General features: G+C 34.7%; 1 protein-coding gene and 1 pseudogene across 14 annotated transcripts in view; one reads left to right on the forward strand and one right to left on the reverse strand.

Moving 5' to 3' along the window:
• The window catches only part of RAD51B (RAD51 paralog B), a 482,184-nt gene that overhangs the window by 104,194 nt on the left and 358,162 nt on the right, over window positions 1-19,828 (forward strand). The window lies entirely within an intron of this gene.
• LOC120612777 (SPRY domain-containing SOCS box protein 2-like) lies at window positions 16,788-18,550 on the reverse strand (annotated as a pseudogene).

Below are 19,828 nucleotides of genomic sequence, written 5' to 3' on the forward strand. Positions count from 1 at the left end.
CTGCTTTAAAATTTTTTCTGTTTATAACTTTTTTTTGGTATTTTGATTATAATGTACCTTCTGTGGTTTTTTTATATTTATCTTGCTTCTCATTTGTTGAGCTGCTTTTTTGTTTTTTTAAAAAAATATTTTTCAGCAAATATGGTAACTTTGACTATTAGTTTTTAAAATACTGTTCTGTCCCCTTCACTCCATCCACGGCACTCTAATTACATGTATGTTAGAACAGTCGACATCATTCCACAATTAGCCTTTGTTAATTATGTCTTTTTCTCTATGGGCCTCAGTTTGGATACTTTCTATTGTGCTTCTAGTTCAGTGATATTTTCTTGTGTCTAATCTGTGATTAATTCTACCCAATTCAGATATTGTTTTTTCATTTCTAAAAGGTCTGGTTTTTCGTTTGGTTTGGTTTGGTTTGGTTTTGGTATCTTTTACTTTTCTTGTTTAATATTTTCCTTAATATCCCGAGCATAAATTTAGTTCTTTTACAAGTCTTTATCTGCTATTTCTTTATCTTTGTCATTTACATATCTGTTTTACTTACTGATTTTTTTTTATGAGCCTAATTTTCTTGCTTCTTTATATCTGATAATTTTTGATTAGATGCCAGATATTGTGAATGTTATGTTGTTGAATGTAGAATTTAATTGTCTTTTTATAAAGAGTATTAGGTTTAGTTATAGCAAGAATTTTGAGTTAAAATTGAGTTCAATTCTTTTGAAGCTTGTTAGTGTGTGTCTAGAGTTGTCTTTCCTCTATGGCTGTGGTTCTCAAAGTATGGTACCTAGACCAACAGCATCAGTATCGCCTGGGAACTTGTTAGAAATGCAGATTCTAGACCTTTCCTCTAGAATCACTGAATCAAAAATGATGGCGGTCTGTTATGTCTCCACATTATTCTGATGCAATCTAATTTTTAAAGATCACCAATCTAGACCTAGTTTAGCATGAAATTTTAGACAAACTATGGGTTTTGAAATCAGGTAGGCTCCATTTAAATCTCAACTCCATGACTACTTATTGTGCTCTATAACCTCTCATTTCCTTAGTTTCCCATTCCGCAGATTGGAGATAATAGTATTTTGTAGGAGATTGAGAAGGTTAAAATAAAATTATTTTATAAAGCAATTGGTATGTGGTAGAGGCTCATTGTTAGTTTCTTTCTCCTTAGAATTAGTATAAGATGGAGGAGCAGTTAATTACTACTGTAGAATTCTTCAGAGAGGAAATGACGTTTAAATTGTTTCTTGAAGGGTGAGTAGGATTTTGATATATGTTAGATGAGTTCCAAGGACATTGTATTTTAAAGGAAATGAATGAGTAGGGCTCAAAGGTGTTAAAAGGTGGGGAAGCCTGAAAATATACTATGGAAGTTAGCATAGTCCAGAGCCTTAAGAAAAGCAGTTTGGATCATAAAAACAAAACAACGAAACCTTTAGTAGTAAGAAAGTAAAAATGAAGAAAAAAATAAAAGAAAATCTAACATAGTAAAAGTATACTTCCTTAGGCCATTCTTATTTATTACCATGACTAATAAATTTGGGGAAGCCTGTAGAAAATTCCTATGGACTGTTATTTTCCTAACCACTATTCAAAACTACTTTAAATTGATATTCTAAGCTGATCATTTCATTAACTTTAAACTCCAGAACATGTCCCCAAGTTTCCAAGAGTTCGCTAAATTGTTTTTTCCTGTTATCGGTTTCCTTGGTTTACTTATATTTTTTCCTCATCTTGTAAAAATTAATTCCCTAGGTTTTCTAAGTGATTTATAATTTGAAAGTACAAAAAAGACTTTCCTTAGACTCTGTTATGTCTTTCTGTGATCATAGTAAGAATACTATCAAGTGCTTAGTAAAATATATAAATAACATACTTTCTACATTTCTTTTGGCGGGGATTTCTAAACTTAGATGTTTGATTTTATTAAGGTTGATATTTGTCCTAATGAGGGTTTTGTTTGTTTGTTTAAAATTATTATTATTATTTTGTAGTGTCTAATAAGAATCAGATGGCTTCCTGGATTGAGTTTGTTTCATTTCTCTAGTGTATAGCTTTTATCTGACTTTTAAGTATTTATTCTAATGTTGTTTTATTTGGTTTCTGAAGCTCTGGAAAGTTTTAGGAAAAAATAAGGTTCATGGAGAAAAACTGTTATTCCTGAAAAATGCTAAGACCAGAAATGGGAAAAACAAAAAATCAGATATCATTCTTGAAATCTGGATATCAGTTTTTAAAAAGTCGTTTGCTTCTTTATTTGACACCAATCATTTGGAAATCTGTCCCTTTCCTTCTCTGTGATATGTTATCACAAAAATCCTCTTGTGTTCATACTAGAATTACATTGAGTTCATAAATTAAATTGAGAATTTACTTATACTGCATTTTCTCATCCATGAAAATGGTTTATTTCTGTATTTATTTAGGCTGTCTTCAATAATATTATAGAGTTTTGCCCCCAGAGATCTTGCACAACTTTCGTTAGATTTATTCATGGGTTTTAAACAGTGTTTTAAATGAGTATTATTTTTTATCTCACAGTCAAATTGGTTGTTGCCTCAGAAAATTGATTTTTGTATATAGATATTGAGTCCAGCAAACTTGCTCTACTTGGTTCTACAAGTGGTTTGTAGATTTTCTTGGATTTTTCCAAGGAAAGAATCATACCATGTGCAGTGTTTCCCTTTCCAAATCTCATACCTCTTTATTCTTGAACAGTAGTGGTGATAGTGGAACCTTATTTTGTTCTTGATTTAAAGAGAGTCCTTCTAACATATTTTTCATTTAGAAAGTTTCTTTTTGTTGCGGGATTGGTGGACGTTTTTAAAGTAGTGAACCAGTATGGAATTTTATGAATGTTTTTTCTATATTTACTGAGATACTATATGGGTTTTCTCTTTTATTCTGTTAATGTAGTAAAATATGTTGATGGATTTTCTGGTATTAAATGATTCTTGTATTCCCAGACAAACTATTTGGTTATTTAAGAATAATACATTGTTAGATTTCCTTTGTTAATATTTTTTTAAAGAATACCCTGTGATTTTTCTTTCTAGTATTATACCTTTCAAGTCATAGAATAAATTTGGTAGCTTCCTCATTTCCTATTATCTGGAAAATGTATATAGCATGGGATTTTATTTCTTTTGTAAAAGTATAGTAAAACTTGTTTTACATCCTCTGTACCTGATGGAGTTTTTAGGTTGGAGAAGTTTTATTTTTATATTAAAAAAATTGAAATATTACATATGGAAAAGTGTACAAATCATAAGTGTTTAGTTCGATGAATTTTCACAAACTCAAATTCATGTAACCAAAATCTAGATCAAGAAAATTACCAGCACTATATTTATTAATTCTACTATTAATAGATTTTTGAGTACTTTCCAATTTTGGGCTAATATAAATAGGGCTGCTGTGAATGTTCTTACTGTGAATGTTCTTATACATGTCTTTTGGTGAACATATTTGCATGTTCTCTTTAATCTAGGAGTTGTATTATTGGGTCATAGGGTTTGTATAAGTTTAACATTAGTGGTGTTGCCAAATAGTTAAATTGTTGAATTAATTTACATTTTTACCAGCAGCGTTTTGAGTTCTGATTGTTCCACATTCTTGTTTGGGCTGGTATTTAAGTATTTAATTTTAGCCTTTCTAGTGGGTATGTTGGGTATCATTAAATGCTGTTAATTTGCCATTTCTTAATGATGAAGTACATTAAGCATCTTTTTCATATGCTTGTTGGCCATTTTTTTATAGTCGCTTTGGTCAAGTTCCTATCTAAGATTTTGTCCATTTGGATTGTCTGGCTTTTTTTTTTATTATTGATTTGTAGAAGTTCTTTATATATAATAGATACCAGTTCTTTGTTGGATTTACATATTGCAAATAGCTTCTCTTATGGGTAGTCTCTAAATTAGTTTTTTAATTTCGAATAATTATTTGAGTTTTCTATTTACTTTTGAGATCATTTTAATAATTTTTTTCTAGCAAGTTGTTGATTTATCTGTTTTTAAATCTACAGATATAAAGTTGTTTCAATTATTCCAGAAAATATTAATCACTATTTTTTAAAATATTGCATATCTAAGCATATGTGAGTATGTGTGTGTATTATTATTTTTTTTTTATGCTTACAGGACCCTAGGTGGTCTCCCATCCAAGTACTAACCAGGCCCAACCCTGCTTAGCTTCCAAGATCAGACAAGATCGGGCGTGTTCAGGGTGGCATGGCTGTAGATGTGTGTGTATTTTTAACATAACTAGTAGCATACTTTACATACTGTTTTGCACTTTGTTTTCTTCACTTAACAATATTTCTTGGAAATCCTTGCTTTTTAATATATAGAGAGCTCCTAATTTTAAAAAATAGATTCATAATATTTAATAATACTTTGTGAAATTTATTTATACAGTCCCCTATTGATGGACATTTGAATTATTTTCACTTTTTGGCTGTAACAAACACAGATGCCATGATGATAAATTCATAAAGTAGAATCTGGTCTCATTAATTCCTGGGCTGGTACGGTATTAACTTTTATGATTATTGTTCCTTTTTTGTTTTAAAAATCTTTTTAAAGACAGATATAATTCACATACACTAAAATTCACCATCTTAAGGGGTTTAATTCAGTGGTTTTTTTAGTATGTTCACAGAGATGTGCAACCACTACCACTATCTAATTCCAGAACTTTTATATCATCCCCAAAAGAAACCTGATACTCATTTGCAGTCTCTTGCCTTCCCCCAGCTCCTGGCAACCATTAATCGATTTTCTGTCTCTGTATTTGCCTACTCTGGACAGTTCACATAAACGGGAATACAAAATGTGGTATTTTGTGTCTGGCTTCTTTTCCTTACTATAATGTTTCCAAAGCTTTATCCATATTGTACCATGTATTGGTATTTCATTCTTTTTGTGGCCAAATCATATTCTACTGTATAGATATACCATATTTTAGTTGATAGACATTTAGCTTATTTCTACTTTTTGTCTATTATAAATAATGCTCCTATGAATATTTGTGTGCAGGTTTTTGTGTGAACATATGCTTTTAATTCTCTTGAGTCTATACCCGGAAGTGGAATTTCTGTGTTATATAGTAACTCTATGTTTCTTTGAGGAACTGTCAAACTATTAACCACTCCATCATTTTACATTCTTACCAGGATTGTGCGTGGGTTCTAATTTCTTCATATCTTTGTCAACACTTATTATATATATAAAATGTTATATATAATATATATAATAGCTACTGTTCTAATGAGTGTAAAGTGATGTCTAATGGTTTTCATTTGCATTTTCCTAATGAATAATGATATTGAATATCTTTTCTTGTGTTTATTAGATATTTGTATATCTTCTTTGAAGTAAGGTCTATTCAGATCTTTGCCCATTTTTTAATTGAGTAATTTGTCTTTTTATTGTTGAGTTGTAAGAGCTCTTTATTCTGGATACTAGATCTTATCAGATATATGATTTACAACCTCCCATTCTGCTGGTTGTCTTTTCACCTTCTTGATAGTGTCCTTTGAAGTAAAAATTATAAAATTCTAATTAATTCTAAGTTATCTATTTTTTAGATCAATTTGAGGAGCATTTTCATTTTAACAATATTAAGTATTCTCCAATCTCTGAACATGGGATGTCTTTCCATTTGTTTTTAGGTCTTCTTTAAATTCTTTCAATAATGACTCTTGCCAATTCTATTCAACATTGTGCCGGATGTTCTAGCCAGGACAATTAGGCAAGACAAAGAAATAAAAAGCAAATAGATTAGAAAGGAAGAAGTAAAACTGTCTCATCATGATCTTATAGAAACCCTTAAAGAATTTCACACACAAAAAAACTATTAGAGATAGATAATAAATGAGTTTTGTAGGGTTACAGGATGTAAGATACCCAAATCAGTTTTATTTCTGTATACTAACAATGAACATGTGAAAGTGCAATTAAGAAAGTAATTCCATTTACAATACAAAGAAAAAGATAAAAATGCTTAGGAAGTGTAACATTTTTCCCTTTTGATTTTCATTTTTTACCTCTGGCATTTGGGGATTTCCCTTTATTCATTTGAAGTTCACTGTTTTTAAAACAAAAATCTTCATATATCTCATCTAATATATCTATATATTTGGAGAGAAGAGAGAGTAACTGTATATCTGTGTGTATGACTGGAGATTTCCAGGTTAGATCATTTCCCCATATTGCCATATTGCTGGAATTTTACCAGCAGATTTTCGAGATATAAATAGTTTTTGGTAGCTCCAACTCAGTTATAAGAGAAAGATATTAAGGACTTTTTCCAGTTAATTAGAGAAATTAACAAGAAAGAACTGATAAGTATAACTACATGAAAACGCTAATATCTCTAAGTTAAAAAAACTTTGAAGGCCAAAAAGAAAGGTAGAAATATTTGAAACATGTATGTTGATAAGAAGCAAATATCTCTGTTCTATAAAGTGTTCTTTTAAATTAGCAAGAAAAAAATGCTAACTCCTAATAGAAAAATGGCCAAGTAATATTTTCAAAAAATCATGGAAGAAATAAAAATGGCTAATAGAGAAAAATATTTACCTTTATTAATGCAATAAATGCAAATTAGAATAGTTACATGTTATTTTTTTGGCATATTTAAAAAATATGATGACTTTTGTTGGTGAGTGTGGAGTGAAAATCTCGGGTAACTCAGTAGCAGAAATGTAAATTGGTATTACCTGTATGGAAAAGATTTGACAACACTTTCAAAATTTTATATAATACATTTATATAATTGAAACCAGTAGTTTTACTACTTGGAACTTATCCTAAGAAAATAATCATTATTTTTGATATAGATTAATTACAATGATGTTCATCCCAGTATTATGTTTAATGGCATAAATTTGGATTGACAATAGAGATGGTTAATTGCATACAGTATAATATTTTACCATTATTACAATTTGTATTTTAATATATGGAGAAGTTGTTCCTCAATGTAATATTAATGTTAAGTGAAAAATATCAGGATACAAAGCTATGGAGAAGTATGATAGCAGTTCCACAAAAGCGACAATCACCCACACAGTAACCATCGAATACATACACATATACATGTAGAAGAAGAAACACTCCATCATATTGGAGAGAAATATTCTATCATATGGACAACAGTTATCTTTGGGTGATGGAATTAAAGTTATTTTCTCATTTATATACTTTGGAATTTTCCAGACTACTAAATAAATATGGATTGCTTTTTAATTAGGAAAAAAAGTATAGTAATTAAGAATAAGTTGTTTTCACACAGATTAAACAAATTACTGTGGCGTAGTGAGAATTTTTTCCATATGGCCCTGGGATTTTCTTCCTTTGGTTTATGAATTGAAGTGCTAACAATTGTAAACTAGTTTGCTAAGTGATAGGAAGCAGCTTTGAAACTCGAAGTATTTTAAATTCTAAGGAATTACAGTGAAGAGAATACTTGGGTAAATAGTGTCAATTAAGTCATGATATTTATTGCTAACTTGTCACCAGTTTGGTTAACATCTGTATAATGATAACTTTGTTATTCCTTTCCCATTTATAGTGTCCCATCCAGCTCTTTGCCAAGCCCATATAAATAGTTCAGTGCTGGCAGTAATAAACACTAGACACATTTGGGTAGTTTTCTCTCATTCCAACCCCTTTTCAAAACCTATTACTTTTACCTTTAAATGTTATATTTTATTTATTATTGTGAGTTTTTAATGGGATTTCCCTAACTAAGGAGACCCATCTCTCATCATGGTCTCTTTAATTCTAATAGAGTTTTCATATTGTATCTAGAGTGGAAATCTGAGTTAATTCAACCTTATTTTCCATCTCCTGTGTACCATTGTACTGATATAAGGTTATAACAAAGAATAGACTGTGATCCCAGTGGAGACTTCATTGTACAGCAGGGAGAGAATGGCACAGTCATTAAAAGAATGAAATACTTTTGGATTGAAATGCTTGCTCTATAATTTATCACCTTGTTATTTAATCTCTCAGTATCCTCATCTTTAAAGTAGCAACAGCAGTACTATCTTCCGTCACGCCATTCCCTTGTCTTTTTCCCTTTTTTTAATTGAACTTTTCACTTCTGAGACAGTATGGTTGTGTTCATTTATTCACAATAATGTAAAATCCTGGAGTACAATCACTTTGTCTGATTCACTCACATATTTCTAACATCTAGCATAATAGCTGCCAATAACGCTCTTCCTTCTGGGAACATTCTTCCTACATATTTGCAACATACCTCATCCTCATGCTTTAGTTCTCTGCTCAAGTATCACCTAAATAGAGAGGCCTTGCTGGACAACCTCTTCTGTATAACAACAGTATCCTCCCCCTTCTCTGTATTTTATCCTGCTTTTTCTCCATAACACTTAACTCTATTGATATATTTTATATACATCTATCTGTTTTCTTGCTCATTGTCATTTTTTCCCCACTAGAATATTAAATCTATGAGTGCCGGGACTTTTTTTGTTCATTCCTTTATCCTCAGTTTCTCACCAGGCACATTAGGCTCTCAAATGTTTGTTGAATGAATAAATGAATAAAACTATTGAATACATGGATGAATAGGTAAAAGAATATTACTTATATTTTTTAGGATTGCTATGAAAATGAAATGAAAAAATTCAAGTGTTGCACTTCCACAGTGATGGATAGAAATAGACATTTAATAAATGTTAGCCATAATGTAATGTTGCTCAGAATTTTTGATTGTTACAACAAATTTTCAAAATTAGTATTTTTATAACTATTATATAAATTGAGAAAATTGAGACTCAAGACTTATTCAAGGTTTAATAAGTTTTGACTAGTAAGGACTGTCTCTGGGGTTCAAACTTTACCTTGTTCCTTAATTGCAGTTCTTTTCACTCTGCTTTGTTCCTTTCAAAAAATCACAGGAGGCTGATGGGGAAGGTAACTTTTGAACTGGCTTTGAAAGATGAATGGGAGTTTGCTTGGCAGAACATTGGGGGAAAAAGGGCATCCTAAGCACAGGGAACACCATGAACAGTGACATGAATCATGGTCGTGCAGATACATTCGTGGAAAGGACCATGTCCTAGCTTCCAACTCGAAAGAGCATAAGCAGAATTTTATAACTGGGGTGATATGGACACTGGCTGTCAGCCTTGTCAGCAGATTTTATGTCCTTATTAGGTCTGTCTCTGGCACACATGCAATATACCTGAGCTGTCTAAAACAGTAGCCAGCAGACACTTGTGACCATTTACATTTAAATTAATTAAGATTAAAGTAAAAAATTAGTTTTTCAGATGCACTAGTTGGAACATATTTGTCATTGCAGAAAGTTCTGCTGGACAACATTGTTATAGATAGTCAACAAATGACTAGATAGAAGACTCTAGCAAAACATTTACATAGAAGAGGAGAATAGTGAATAAAAATGTTTCGCAAACTATAAATGCTTTAAAAAACAGACTGGGGAACACTTATTGGAAATGCTAATCTAATCATGCTTTGAAAGGCCAGTTAGTCTTTGTTTTTTTTTATAGATGAAAACTTCAGTTTATTTGACTTGGATAGGGATACAAAGCCAAAAGCTTCAGGCGTCTTGGGAAATCACTTTACAGATATAGATTAAAATCATCTAATACGTCACCCCAACCCCCCATTAGCCTGGCATGTCAAAACAAATGGAGTCAGAAACTTGGGATGGCCAATCCCTGATCCAGGCTCTTAGCTGTTTAGACTGATCATTCATTAAGTAAAGAATTGACTTTACCTAAAATGCATCTATAACTATCTTCACATTTATAGAAGTTTATATCTTGGCTCTTCTCACTTTATAAAAACTTCACATAAATCCTCAATATAGCCCCATGAGCTTTGCTTATTTTTGAAGATACAGAAATAAGAGTGCACTGACTTGTCCAATACCATATAACCAGGAGGTGGCAGATTTTCCGATTCAGAAGTCAAGTGCTCCTCAAATCATCTTTACAATAAGAATATATCTCTTTAACTGGGATAAAAAGGAATGTAAAACTCTTATGACCAAAATGAGAAGAGCTCAGATAAAGGGTAGGATGACAGGCCTTGGAGAAGTGACTGTTTTGGAGCAACAGGTTGATCCTCAAAGTCATTGGAAGTCACCAAAGTCCTGTCATTAGAGCAGAAAGAGTAGCATGATGAAAGCAGTCTGCTAAAACTTTGATATTGCTCTACTGAGTAGAAGCTGGGTGAGAGAGTATGTTTGATGCTGGGAGTCTCATGAAGTAATATTACAGACAAAAGATGACCTGTGCTTGCACTTTGTTAATAGAAAGAGATTTAAGGAGATAAAGATACATTTTGAAGAAAGAATACACATTATTTGGCAAAAGCACCATTATTCTAACAGTCACTCAGGCTTAAAACATTGGTCTTCCCAGTTCTACTCAGGATTGATTATCTTATCCTCTGGACTACAATAACATGTTGTTTATACCTATATTATAATATTCATTATGGCCAGATTTTATTATCTGACCATTGTCTGTCTGCCTACTAGATTTTGAGCATCTTGAGAAGTGATCTGTTTTCATATTTGAGTGCCTTGCACAAAGTAGGGTGTCCATAAATGTATATTTAACTAAAATTAATCATTTTTTAGTATTCCTTCTATTCTCATACTTAATAAATGACTAGTTTGAGACTATTTATTTTCAGGGCACCTCAATCTACTCACTTGTTTCTATGCCCATTTATATTTCCCCTCATACCACTCTAGTTCAGGCACTGAACACCTCTTTTGTGGATAATCAAATAGTTTCTTAATTTAGTTTAGTTTTTTTTCCCCTCCAGTCCTTCATGCCTCTAATCCATCTTGTACAAGATATCTAGATTACTCTTCAAGTAGTTATTATCATTTTACTCTTTTTCAGTGGCCTGTCGTGATCCACTGAATTAAGTGCAAATCCTTAACTTAGTGGTCAAAGCTCTTTAGATATAATTGGAACCTACCTTTCCACAACACTAAGGAGAGTTTTTAGTGAGCGAGTCATTCTTAAGAATTGCTTCTGATGTATTTAGTTGGCTGTGAGATTCAAAAGATTTTAAAGACATACAGCAACATAAGAAATGACTTGAAAACAGTACAAACCAATGTAGTATAATCAACTGCTTGACCATGTGGTTAGTCCACATATGCTACAGAAGTTCAGAGAAAAAGATCATTGAAACCTAAACCTTGGGTCATCAGACATATAGCTTCATTGGCGAAGCCGATAGTTGTTTGGGGTCCTGTAACACTTAATTTTATTTATCGAGACCAAATCTCTTCTTGTTTTTCTAATACAAATATATAAGGTTTTAGAATAATGGGTTCTATTTTGTCAGTATAAAAATATTTCCTGTATCAGAAGAAATCAGATACTTATAAATAGATACTCTTGCTTAATGTCATCCTTTTAAATGTTATTGGATCCTTTCCCAGTACTTGGAAAATGTATATACCTGAGTTTTTTCTTCTGATCAGCTTCTCCTGTGGACACTTAGTTTGAAATCATATTGGAATAATTTGAGGAAAAGTAGAATTTGGCAGATATTATAGCATTTGAGTAGCTATCATAAAATTTAGATTTCATACAGGGTATGGCATTGTTTAAGCTCAACTTATAATAAATGGACTTTGTCAATTATATAGTAATATAGGTTCATAGTGCTATCTTTATGGGTGATAGATTTTTCTGTATGGTTAACTGTTGTATTTTGTTTGTATTTAATACAAAGGATTTGTATTTCTTTGTCTTTTGGATGCAAGAAAGGTAGAGTCATACACAATAGTAAAAATATCAGATGCTTTGAAATAATACTCCAATTTTTTAGAGATTTCTAAAAATAGGATGTAAATGGGCTAGCTGTGCCTTTTAGTGATTGGACTGGTTATTTCTTCCAATGACTGTTCTAAGTAACTAATTTAGTAAGGGAACTTGTTTCCATTAACATGACATGGCGAACACCTTAGCTACTAGTAATCAACTCTGATCTATTCTCAGCCTATACTTATTATGTCTTACTTAAACTTTATTTACTTTTGCATTCTTAAGAAAAATGAATAAAAATTCATGAACATATGAGTTCATTTCCTCACTCCAGTACTCATTCCAGTTTCTAAGGGCGTAATGATTTATAGGCTCTCAAAAATCTTTCCCATTCCAATTTGAATTTAAGTAATTAGGTTTTTCCTAATTTGGAACCTCAATTTGAAAACGTGAGTGTTTGATTTGGCATTAGATTGGCCATCTTATTTTTAAATGAGATCATGTATCTTCAGTTTTAGATGATCACAGAAATGTTTGCCGAGCAGCACCTTTGTAGCTTTGAGTAAACTAGAAAACAACTTTTCTACTAAGATTATGATTCTCCTTGACAATTGCTTTAACTACAGTTAGGTACTGGCTTTACCAGGTCCAGTTTAAACAACTGGACTCTGAACCTGTTTTTGTTCTGGTTAAGAAGTTTATTTATATGTTTGAGAATACAGAGGCACAACCTGTTAACAGCTGTAAATTTGGTTGATTAAGCTGTGTGTAGACAAATTTACTATGGGGAACTGTTCCCTAAAAATTCCAATTTACTTACATATGAAGGCAGTCTGGCTATTTCTTACCAGTTTCCATCATTTCCTGCCAAGAATAATAAACATTTTCTCACAAAGTATTGACACTAAAGGTTAGAAGTGTTCAGTGTTTTATCACTCACACTGGGCTGTCATGAATCTCAATAAACAAACAGAGATATCTATGGAGAGCCTGGAGAAGCAGTTAAACTCTAGAGAGAGAATTTCTTTCAGACAGTCTTCCAGACCTTTTCAAAGTAGGTGAATGTCAATTATGAATAGACATTTATTGTAATGGAAATTATGGGTGTTTGGGTCCACAGTTTCACTTTCCAACAGTTCAGAGAAGCTTGTGGTTTTAGTGGATAATAATAAGCTAGAGCCAGAAATGATGTTTTCTTAATTTAGTATAACTACAGATGCTATTATAAGTATTATAATAAAAAATGGGTTTATTAATTTGAGTTTATAGCATTCAGCATTTCCCTGTTGTGGTTTGTCAGGAAAACTATGGCCCAGGGGTCAGTGCACACCATGTTTTATAGCCCACACAAGCAAAGATGATTTTACGTTTTCAAAGGGTTGTAACAAGCAAGCAAACAAACAAGAAGACTGAGACAAAGACTATATATAGCCTTCAAAGACTAAAGTGTTTATTATATGGCCCTTTAAGAAAAAGTTTGCCAACCTCTGGTTTGTATTAGAATAGTCATAATGATAATCTATTAAAGAGAGCCATGTAAATCTACAAAACAAGATGAAAATCTGTTTTTCATAGTTTTAGTCTTGGGTTATTTTATTTCTCATTTGCATGTGAGATGTAAGATAGAGATAAAATACAGTTCGTTATGGGATTATTAGGAGTGTTAAATCATGGCTCTTTCCAGTGCCTTATACATGGAGGATAATAGCTGTTAGCTATTGCTATTGTTTTAATAATATGTTGGATGCCTGACAGTTGTTTCTACTTTGTTTTATGAGTCTTTCTTTTGTTTTATATCTGCCCTATTTGCATAATGTTTAATTTTGTAACAGAATGAGAAAAATGCTTTCCAGAATGATTGTTTGTAACTTTTTTTATGCTTTTGGAATTAAAGAGGGAATGTGAAGAAGAATACATGAAGGCGGAAATAAGCAAGTTGGGGATTGGATTACAGCAGGGGTCCGCAACCCCTGGACTGTGGACTGGTACTGGTCCATGGCCTGTTAGGAACCAGGCTGCACAGTAGGAGGTGAGCAGCAGGCAAGGGAGCAAAGCTTCATCTGTATTTACAGCCGCTCCCCAGCGCTAGCATCTCCACCTCAGCTCCACCTCAGATTATCAGGCATTAGATTCTCATAGCACCAGTCCCAACTGCCAAAAAGGTTGGAGATCACTGGATTACAGGACAGTTAACAAGATTATGTGCTCTCTCGAGGGTGATTTCTCTTCTGAGGGGTTAGCAAAGAGGCATTTAAAGGTGTGTTATCCTAGATGCACAGAAACAGTGAACAGGGCTTGCTGAAGGCAAAGATAAATCTTTTACTAAAGAAGCTAACATACCTGGGGTGTAACTACCCACCATGACCTGCCCAATTAGGAATTTATGATCAGATCACCCTGTGAGTTTACTTTCTGTAGAACACCGTTTTTGTCCACATCACTTTAAAATCTTTTTTACTTTAGTTGAAATGCAAATCTTAAGTGCGGCAGCTTTTTTTTTTTTTTAGGAACTGCCTATGGCTATGTAACAAATTATCCCAAAATTTAGTGGCATAAAAAGTAAGTTATTATGCTCAGAGATTCTGTGGATCAGGAATTTGGATAGCACACAGCAAGGATGGCATCTCTTTGTTCCACAATGTTTGAAGCTGGAAAGCTCAAAGGCTGGGAGTTGGAATCATCTGAAGGCTCATCATTCATATGTTTGGCATTTGTTGCTGGCTGTTGGCTAAGAAAGCTCTAGTTTCTCTCCACATGTGTGTCTCCTTGTGATCTCTCCAAATGGACTAGTTTGGGCTTCCTTAAGTGGGGTGTCTGGGTTCCCCAGAGTATGCATTCCAGAAAGAAAGAGCCAGGCAGAAGCTGTATCCTTTCTATGACATGGACTTGGAAATCACAGAACAATGTTTCTGGCCTTCTCTGTTGATCAGAACAGTCACAAGTCATATAGGTTCAAGGGGAGAAAAATGGACTCCACCTTTTGATGGGAAGTAACAAGGTTCTGGAAGAGCATTTGGGGCCAGAAATATGCCTAGGACATTTTTGGAAATACAGTTTATCACAATTACATCACTTTAATTAATAATCACACATGCAGCACTTAATCTATATGCCAGGTACTATCCTAAGTACTTTACAAATATTAATTCATTTAATCCATAACAAACTTATTTAACAGATGAATAAATTTAATCAGAATATTAGATTAACTGGAATATAACTTTCTTACCTATTCTTAGAGGTGGGGTATGGTAAATAAGTTTGAATTTGTTCATGAAGCAGTGCCCAAGTGAATCAATAAATTATGAATAATATATTTGACAACAATCTTGGACTAACTTGCCAAACTTGATTGGTAAATTGATTCTGTATCTTTTTATGAATAGAAATACAACATCTTGTCCTTGATGTGATAATTTTACCTAATGGCTATCTTTTTCTTCATTGATATTGAAATCACAACCCTTTATTGATAGGGTCTGTGATCTTTTAATCTCCATTGTTTTAAAAATGTTTTATCAGGGATAAAGATTGTTTTTCCTCCTTTCTCCCTTTTCATCCTAGTAGATTTTTTTTTTTTTTCGTTTCTACAGTGCCTGACCTTGGTACATTTTTGACACAGTTACACTATATCTTCTACTCTCCGCTATGTTTATAAATATATAACAATATAAAGTACACAGATAAGAAAGGTATCCTTGTTAGATTATTGAAACTCAAAAGGAATATCTAACATTCTTTTTGACTATTTACATATTTGTCTTTCTAACTGGAAAACTTGGGATATTCTTTAAAAATAGATATTTGATTAGGAATACATGTAGAAATTAACATGATCAAAACATGCCAAATGTGAGACAGTTATTTTATATTTTTAAATTTCAAGATCTAAGAGTGAGACCTGTGCTATTCTAAATGTGAATGAACTAATTACAATGACTGAAATACATCATTTAGAAGCATGTATTATTATTATTATTTTTTTGACTTGGAAATAATATAAGAATGAATGAAAGAGGAAGGAGCTACATGGATTCAGTGCTATTTGTGATGCTGCTCACTCATTTATTTGAGAGGTGGTATGGTGGATTGGTGCTCTAGAGTTAGACTGACTGGGTTTATATTCCAGCTCTCCTGCCATCTGTATGAATTTGGACTAGTTTCTTAATCTCTCTGTGACTCAGTTTCCTAGTCTGTAATATGGCCAAGTTCTCTCATTGATAATCTACCTCATAGTGTTGTGAAAATTAAATGATTTAATTTAATGTAAAGTGCTTAGGACCATATTTAGTAGATTATAAGCTCATAAATATGAGTTTCTATTCATTAATCTATTCTTTCACTCACTCACTCATTAAAGAAACATTGATTGAACAATATACTATGATAAGGATACAAAGATAAAGAAAGCTCCGCTCTGGGGGTATGAATGTGTATAGTGGGGCAGAGGGATATAATAGGCATTATAACATAGAATGGGGAGCAATATGTTATAAAGCAGATATGTAAAAATGCTACGAAAGGAAGAGGATGAAGTTTTGATAGCCTTAAACAATTTCACAAATATTTCACTTTTCTATGACACTGTTCTATTAATTCATCTAAAAATGCTATATATTTTGTGGGCCTTTTAAAATTCTGCAGCAGGAGATAATCTCTCCTTTCTTCACATCTCTGTATCATTTTATCTTATGATATTTCTCATTTTGTTTTACAACAACACATCTCTTACTGTTTTTACTTGAAAAAATGTCTTGTGTACCTGGCTGCTACAGCCTCGAATAACAGCTCCCTCCCTTCACCCCCGGGGTGGCTCTGGGGCTGTTGAGCTCCTCAGAGCTTGGGTTGGGGTAGGGGCCCAGCCTCGCCTCCCCCCCGCCCGCCCCCCCCAGCCTCACTGGCTTTACGTAGCTAGTCTAGGCCAACAGTGCCTCCCCCCTCCTCCCTGGTCCCCATAAAGGCCCTGCGCATCTGTGATATCACAGGGTCACTGGTAGAGCAGGTAGCACTTCATCGCAGGGGGCAAAGGCAGAGCAGATACCTGGCCCAGTTGGGCAGCCCCCATCACTTGGCACACACACAGGCAGCTCAGGTGCAGAAGGGAATGTGGCTCCTCTGGGAGAGAGAAGGAGGAAAAAGTAAGTAGGGGTGCAGGCACCAGCCAGACATCCTTAAACTACAGTGTTCCCTTCCGCTTCCTGCTCCGAGTCCGCTTTGGTTGAGAGGGAGATCTAAAGCATCTTGAAGTTCTGTATCTTGGGGTGGGAGGAATCACACACCCCCAGTCAGAGCTGGGGGTGAAGCTCTAGCTCAGGCTCTCTAAGCAGCAGGCCAAGGCAGCAATGACAGGGTTGGAGATGGCCCAGGCTTTGATTCCAGAGAGGCTTTGCGGCTGGGCTGCAGAAGTGAAAGGAAGGACTGCCCTGCACTCTGTAACAGCTCACCATGGGTGACAGGAGGAGAAGCATTCAGCCTCTGCTGAAGACTACAATTGCAGAGAACAGTTAAATTCAATCAGCTCCAAGCCCTGGCCTCATTGGTTTCCCTAAGGAGACCCCTCCCTTGCAACCTCCCCACCCCAAATCCTATCCACTGCTCTCCGAGGTGCTGGGCCTCAGTGGCTCCTTCCTGTAATTTTACTGAGGAAGTAATTATGCATCACAGGTCAGAGCCCAAAAAATCTGGGACACACCCTGGGTCCCTGGCGCTGCCAGTCCTCTTCCTTTTGGACTCGTGCACCTAGCCTGCTACCCACTTAACGCTTTGCACCCCTGCTCTGGGGTCGATAGTTCCTGTAAAGGCCTAATCCTTGGGGCACCTCTCTCCATTCTGAGGGCTCACTTGCTAGTAAGTTGCCTTCCCAAGCCTCACGTTTTACTTCTATTGCTGTTGGTAGGATTAAATTAGGTAATGGCTGTGAAGACCCTTAGCCATTACTGCTACTGAATAGGGGTAAGAGGCAGGGCAGATGAAGACTTGTTCTTTTCTACTGTTGTTGAGCTTCCAATCCAAATCACAACCACCAGTTACAGAACACTCCTCACACCTGCCCCAGGCCTCACCTCTGCTTTCGCCCAGGTAGCTGATGTGGACCTGGCATTGGCCGCAGACAGCATTTACTGCAGGATAGAGGGTCCTGTCCTTCAGTCCGCAGAAGGCTGGCCCCAGGTAGGTGCCCCCAGTAGCATAGCCCAGAGTTACCTCCTCCATGTCCAGAACCACCAGCAGCCTCACCCTGAGGTTTGGCTGGATATTGGCAGGCATTGGGCCCTTTGCTCTGATGGTACAGCTTCCCCTACCCAATGTCCCAGCCCCATGACTCTCTAGCGGGGCGAGGGCTGTGGCTATGCCCACCATGGCATTGGTGCCCCTCTGCTCTGGGGGGCCAACTCATCTCCCGGGCCTGCAGGCCCCAGGAGTAGCTCCTCTTACCCCGGGCCCCATCAGTGATCTGGGCCACAGGCCGCCGCTCAAAGCACAACCCCGCTTCCTTGACCTTGATGTTCTTTGAGAAGTCCTTGGGTTTCCACCATGGCACCGTTGGGCTCCCTGGTCTGGAGAGGGAGCAGACAGTAGTTCCTCCAAGGCTTCAGGACAAGAGGGATCAGAGTATAGGGCCTGTGGGGTGCTGGTGCTACTGCCGCCCCCTGCCAGGGCCATCTGGCTCATGGAAGTGAGGAGCTGGCAGTCTCCCCGAAAGAGTCTTGCTGGGGTGTCTCTCTTCTCTAAGTTAGGTTTCCGTTCTTGATTGACCTCGCTTGGCTCCCCAGGCAGGGAGGTCACTGGGCCTCAAGAGAAGAGCCACTGAAAGTCACCGAGGCATGCCTGGGGCAGACCACAGACCCTGGTGTTTATCATTTTTTATCTTGTTAAATCATTCTTTGTTCATATCTTATCTCCTTTACTTGAAGACTTAAATATTTTTGTATCACTGACAGCCACTCAACAGTTCTTTTAAAAAAATCTGTTATAAACATTTTCTAAGTGGCTCAAGTAGTCAAACTGATTAAAATGCTTAGATGTTAGTCTCTGCTTCCATCTTTTTGAGGGCTTTTTAAAGGTGTAGATATGTAGAAAATAGAAAGTTTGAGGGTAAAATGAACAAGATACATGTATAGCTCACCATCTGAATAATCAGGTTAATTCTCTGGATTCACTAGGGGGGTTAAAAGAGCAAATTTATAACATTTTCCAATTTTTATGATATGAATACTCCCACTACAGACAAACTTATGCTGCCAACATGACATCACTGAATGTGGAGTTGGGAAGAGATGTGCAGTAGAATGCCATCATGTTGTAGTATTCCCACCATCTAGATACAGTCGATATAAACAATTTGGAACAAATATAATAGTAAAATGTAGTAACATAATAAACAAATAATGACTTTTGAGAACTTATTATCTTTGTTTTAAATTCTATTCAATTGTATATTTACAAAGTTCAGTTTTTAATGATGTCTGTATTTAACAACTGTCTTAACAATTGATGAACCAGTACCAGTAGACCCTACTACATCTCTTAAGCCAGGTCCTGCTATTTGCTGATTATATGACTTTGGCTAGTAATTTCACTGCTAGATTCTATGCTAAGGAAATTATCTGTGAATTGGAAAACACATGAAAATGTTCAGCATGGTGTTATTAACATAACTAAAAGCAACATCATTGTTTAAAGCAAATTGTGGTTAAGTAAATTCATTGGAATGTTTCCTGAAATTAAATATGACTTCCTTGAAGGCTTTTAACAATGTGGGAAAATACCATATGTTTAAGTGAAAACAAAGAAAAGCAAGAATGTGAATATCTCATTTATATAAAATGATCAATTTTTTTTTAAAAAAACAAAAATATGCTAACTAGAAGGAAATGTTAATATTTGGTGATGATGAGGACATGACTGTTTTATTCTTTATCCTTTTCTTTATTTTCTCTTTCCAGTAATGAGCATATTTTATACTTATAATGAAAACATGGTATTTTTATCATAAAATCAAATTTTATTAGCTTTAATTTTTGTTGAATT

The sequence above is a fragment of the Pteropus medius genome, unplaced genomic scaffold, assembly GCF_902729225.1.
Source record: "Pteropus medius unplaced genomic scaffold, Ma_sr-lr_union100, whole genome shotgun sequence".
NCBI classification, from domain to species: Eukaryota; Metazoa; Chordata; class Mammalia; order Chiroptera; family Pteropodidae; genus Pteropus; species Pteropus medius.